The sequence below is a fragment of the Chlorocebus sabaeus genome, chromosome 15 (assembly GCF_047675955.1).
Source record: "Chlorocebus sabaeus isolate Y175 chromosome 15, mChlSab1.0.hap1, whole genome shotgun sequence".
Lineage (NCBI taxonomy): Eukaryota > Metazoa > Chordata > Mammalia > Primates > Cercopithecidae > Chlorocebus > Chlorocebus sabaeus.
In genome coordinates this window covers 91,413,073-91,418,591 of record NC_132918.1, presented here as the reverse complement: position 1 = coordinate 91,418,591, position 5,519 = coordinate 91,413,073, and the positions used below count along the sequence as shown (strand labels likewise).

At 48.5% G+C, this 5,519-nt stretch overlaps 1 protein-coding gene across 1 annotated transcript in view; it reads left to right on the top strand.

Moving 5' to 3' along the window:
* Positions 1-4,155: 4,155 nt before the first annotated feature.
* PAK2 (p21 (RAC1) activated kinase 2) overlaps positions 4,156-5,519 on the top strand; it is a 91,411-nt gene continuing 90,047 nt past the window's right edge. The window contains exon 1 of the mRNA XM_038003117.2: positions 4,156-4,469. The gene's annotated coding sequence lies outside the window, so the exon portion shown is untranslated. The remainder of the gene's footprint in view (positions 4,470-5,519) is intronic.

The following is a 5,519-nucleotide window of genomic DNA, read 5'->3' as shown; positions in this document are numbered from 1 at the left end:
CTTTGATATGACTCTTCTTGCCTGGATAAATGGTTGCAGATGACATCACTTTTAGTATAACAGAACATTTCTGGTTTTGTTTATATTATCTTGTAAACATGGCCAACATGGTGAAACCCCATCTCTACTAAAAATACAAAAAATTAGCTGGGAGTGGTGGCGTGCGGCTGTAATCCCAGCTACTTGGGAGGCTGAGGCAGGAGAATCACTTGAACCCGAGAGGCAGAGGTTGCAGTGAGCTGAGATCGTGCCACTGCACTCCAGCCGGGGTGACCGAGTGAGACTCTGTCTCAAAAGAAAAAAAAGAAAAAGAAATATACCTTTAAAGGAGTTCCTTTAGTATGTCTCTGTTGGTAGCTTGTTTATGTTTGATGATATATTTATTTCACCCTCACTCATCTGATGGATAATTTAGGTAGTTGTACACTTCTTTTTTTTTTTTTTTTTTGAGACAGAGTCTCGCTCTGTCGTCCAGCCTGGAGTGCAGTGGCGTGGTCCCTGCTCACTGCAACCTCCACTTCCTGGGTTCAAGTGATTCTCCTGCCTCAGCCTACTGAGTAGTTGGGACTACAGGCACGCACTACCACACCCTGCTATTTTTTGTATTTTTAGCAGAGACAGGGTTTTGCCATTGTTGGCCAGGCTGTTCTCGAACTCCTGATCTCAGGTGATCCGCCCACCTCAGCCTCTCAAAGTGCTGGGATTACAGGTGTGAGCCACTGTGCCCAGCTGGTAGTTGTACACTTCTAAGCTTGGTTATTTTCTCTTGGTACTTTGAAAATACATCATTATTGACTGGAACCCATTTTGCTGTTGTGAAATCTGCTGTGAATGTAATAGTTGTTTGTGCAAATATCTTTTCTCTCTGGTTGCTTTATCTCTGGTATTCTGCAATTTCATTTTCATGTGTTTGAAATTTCTTTTACTTACCCTGTTTGGTGTTCAGTTTGCTTCCTGAATCTGAAGATTCTTGTCATTCTTGTCTTTAATCAATTCTGGAAATTTTTCAGCCATTATCTCATTATTATCTGTGTCTTTTGGTTTTTCTCTTTTCTCTCCTGGAACTCTCATTAGGAGTATGGTAGACCTTAACAATCTATCCCCAGGTCTCTTACGCTTGCTTTCCTTTTTCCTGTCTCTAGGCTGTTCTCAGTCATTTCTTTGGTTCTGTCTTTCAGTTTACTAATTTTCTCTTCAATTGTGTGTAATCTGCTATTTAACCAAACATTGGCTTTGGTTTCAATTATTCTTTGTTTCTAGAACTTCTACTTAATTCTTTTGTTGTTGTTTTTGTTTTGAGACGGAGTTTTGCTCTTGTTGCCCAGGCTGGAGTACAATGGCACAATCTTGGCCCACTGCAACCTCCACCTCCCAGGTTCAAGTGATTCTCCTGCCTCAGCCTCCTGAGTAGCTGGGACTACAGGTGCTCACCACCACGCCCAGCTAATTTTTGCATTTTTAGTACAGACGGGGGTTTCACCAAGTTGGCCAGGCTGGTCTTGAACTCCTGACCTCAGGTGATCCGCCCACCTTGGCTTCCGAAAGTGCTGGGATTACAGGCGTGAGCCACCATGCCTGGCCTACTTAATTCATTTTCAAAGCTGTTTGGTCATTAAAAAGATAATAAAATAAATTTTAAAAAGCATCTTGTTTCTTGCTCATGTTTTCTAGCTCCTGTCTTATTTATTTATTTTTATTTTTATTTTTATTTTTTTGAGACGGAGTCTTGCTCTGTCGCCCAGGGTGAAGTGCAGTGGCCAGATCTCAGCTCACTGCAAGCTCCGCCTCCCAGGTTGACACCATTCTCCTGCCTCAGCCTCCTGAGTAGCTGGGACTACAGGCGCCCGCCACTACGCCTGGCTAGTTTTTTGTATTTTTAGTAGAGACGGGGTTTCACCTTGTTAGCCAGGATGGTCTCGATCTCCTGACCTCGTGATCCGCCCGTCTTGGCCTCCCAAAGTGCTGGGATTACAAGCTTGAGCCACCGCGCCCGGCCCTTATTTTCTTTAATCATTTAAATAGGCGTATTTTATATTCTGTAGCCATTAATTCTAGCAGCTAAAGTCTGTATGGGTTTTCTTATATTCTTTGTAGTTTCTATTGACTCACTCATTGTTGCTTATTTCCTCAGGTATATTGTATTTTGGGTGCTCATGTTTGGCTTTGGAAATCCTGTTTAATCTGTGAAATCCTTTGAGACCCAGGTTGAGGGTACACCTGTGCAGTCAGGATTTGTATTTGTCTCTTCCAGGCCCCCCAGAACTCCAGTCTGGGACCACTTTCTTGACAAATTTGAACTTTAAAACCTTAGTGAGGGAAAATTCTAAAAGGTTATTAATTCTAAAGGAAAATTTTCTTTTTCCCTCCAAGCCCACTGCAGGCCAAAGTAAACAAATGTCCTGTATGTCTCCCTGGGCTAGTATAGGGTTTTTTTCCCCCAGTCGGTTCTTGAAGGGTATAGCGCTTTGAATTTCCAGTCCTATGCAGGATCACAGTCCTGATTTCTTGTATAGGCCCAAGTCCTTGTCTTTAGTTTCCTGTGCACCTGTTAAAACCCTAGAGATTTCTTAGATAAGTAGGTGCCCTCAACACAACCATGGCTTCACTGCCCTGCTTACCACTCTGGTTTCCTGCCCCTTCTTCAGGTTGAGTGTGAAGTTTGGAAGACTGTCAGAAGCATTCTGTTTTCATTCTTGCAAGCTATGCCTTTGAAACAATGTCCTGTTTACCAGTGTGTCTGTGTGTTTATTAAACACACATAATCAGAGCATTTTTCAGGTTATCTTACTGTGCCATGTTGCTCCTTGATTCCTTTCTCTCCTGTACCCTCTGCATCAATTGAGTTTTCTGCTCTACATTGATAGAGAAGCACAATCTGTCTTTCTTTCCACTGCCTTCCTACTTTATTTCCCTTCTATTCTTGCATCTCTATACTCCATTATCCACACTGCAGTCTAGTGATCTTGAAGTGTAAGCCAGGTAACATAACTTCCCTGCTTAAAAGCCTTTTAATGAAGTATAGGCTTTTTACCATGGCATTCAGGATCTTTCATGACCTGAATCTTGTCTGCTCTAGTGTTTTCTTGGTAGTACTGCCTTCTTGTTCTAGGCCCCAGCTACACAGGGCTTCTTACTGACTGTAGCAAGCCCTTTTCTTTCTTTTCCTGCCTGTATTGCTTTTCACCTCTGGGTGCTTCTCTTTCTGTTCTTGCCTTAAGTATCACCTCCTTAATGAGGCCTTCTCCGACCACCCTATCCAAAGCAACCTCACCAAGTTTTTTCTTATACCAGGTGTGACTACTTTAATTACTATGTCTTCATATAAGCTCCACAAAGACTTGGTGAATCGTGTTCAACCTTGCATTTCTTTTGTGCTTTTTGTTTTGTTTTTGAGACGGAGTCTGGCTCTGTCACCCACGCTGGAGTGCAGTGGCCCGATCTTGGCTCACTGCAACCTCCTCCTTCCTGGGTTCAAGTGATTCTCCTGCCTCAGCCTCCCGAGTAGCTGGGACTACAGATGCGCGCCACCATGCCCAGCTAATTTTTGTATTTTTAGTAGAAACGGGGTTTCATTGTGTTGACCAGGCTGGTCTCGAACTCCTGACCCCAGGTGATCCGCTCACCTCAGCTTCCCAAAGTGCTGGGATTACAGGCGTGAGCCACTGCACCTGGCCCCCCCCCCCCATGTATTTTTGATGCTTAAGAGTGTCTAGTCCATATTAGACACTCAAATATTTGTAGAATAAGTGAAACATTGATGAACTCCGTGGATAAAATAGGGAAGTCTTAATTTGCAAGAAAGTGGGACTTAATTTAGCAGCAAAATTTAAGTTCAGAATTTGTAAGCAAAAAAGCAAAATGGATAACGGATGAATTCCCAGAAACAAATGTCGCGGAGCAGATGTGTAGAACAGCAATCGTCTGTCAGCGTCTTCCGTCGGCAGAAATCTGCTTGGAGACAGTGCTGAATTAAATGAGGGACTGGCTGCTCCTCTCAATACAAAGACTACCAAACGAATAAAAGCAACGTCTATCGCCGAACTACGACTCCCAGCGGCCCCCGCGCGGGCCTGCCCATGGGAGGTGGCGCTCGTCTCCACCCCGGGGAGCTCCGGCTTCTGGCGGGAGGGGTGCTGAGTTCTGGCCCCGCCCCGCCCCGCTCCCCGCCGTTGCCCTCCTCCAGGGTTGTGGCCACGCGCAGCGGCGGCGGTTGTTCCGCTTCCCCTCCGGCCCGGGCCGTCGCCATTGCCGAAGGCACCCTCCCCTCCCCTCCCTGGCGGCCGCAGGGCTCCGCCGCCGCCGGGCCTAGCGGTAGCAGCGGCTGCTCCAGCGCGGCGTCTCTTCCCACCCCGCTTCCCCTTCCCTCCCCTCCCCTTCCCGCGCCGCGCGCTGGCCCAGGGCGGCTCCGCAGCCCGCCGGGAGCTCTGACGGAGGCGCCTCGCTGGGGCGGGGACCTTCCCTCGCCTGGGGTAAGTGCACACAGGCCGGCCGGCGCGGAACGCGGGCCGGCTCTCTTCCTCCTCCGCCCTCCTCCGCGGCCTGGCGGGCGGGAGCGGCCCGGGACGGCCGACCTGCCCCGCGCGGGGCCGGGGAGCCGCCACCTGCGTGCCGGGAGCCGCGGCTCCTGGGGCGGTGGCTCATTGTCTGCTCCCCAGGGCCGTTTTCTTCGCTGGCTTTAGCCCGAAATGGGAAGCTTGCTGGGCTGCCGGGGTCTGACTCTTCCTGGACCCAGCCCTGCCCTGAACCGCGCGGCCCCACGGGCGCTGCCAACTCTCGGTCTTCCCTGCCCTCCCGTTTCACCCTCTTCCTTTGCCCCGTTTTCTTAATGCTGGACCAGACCCTCCGGTTTTGTTCGTTGGTGTTTCCTCTCTTGCTGGCTCTCAGCCCCTCCTTGCTCGCTCTCTGTTCACCCCGGTTTCACTGCTCGGGAACATTGTCGCCAGTAGCTTGGCTGTTTTCTCCGCTCCAGCCTGGAGCCTCTTCCACATTCCACACCGGTGGACACGCAGAGCGTCCCGGGCGCTGGAGGCCCCGCTGACGGGCGAACTCTCGGAGCTTCTCCTCGCTCCTGTCTGAGCTTCAGCCTAGGGGTGGAATTAGCTGCTTTAGATAACTTAGGTGAAGTTAAGATTGGTTTTTCACCACGTTTGGCTTTCTTGGAAACGCACGCACAAACACAAAACGTTGCCACAGATTTCTCTGTGGACTCAACCTTTTGACTAATTCTTTAAAGATAAGTCATCCAAGAACAGAAGCGTGTCATGGTCAGTGGGTGTGAGGTTGTACCCATCCTTGTATCTTAATTTTAATAGTACTATTCTCTGGGCAGTGTGAGCGGGATTTGGCTTCCCTCGATACATAAGGAACTCCCGTTGAAATCATTATCTCACTTCTGCGTTACAGGTGATGTGTCGTTTCTTTGTTTTCTTTTTTAAGCTTTCTAGAAAGACAAAATGGTTAGGCCTAAAATTAGACTACGAAGAGCTGTGTTTTGGATCAAGGTTGTGCGCGTCACGTTT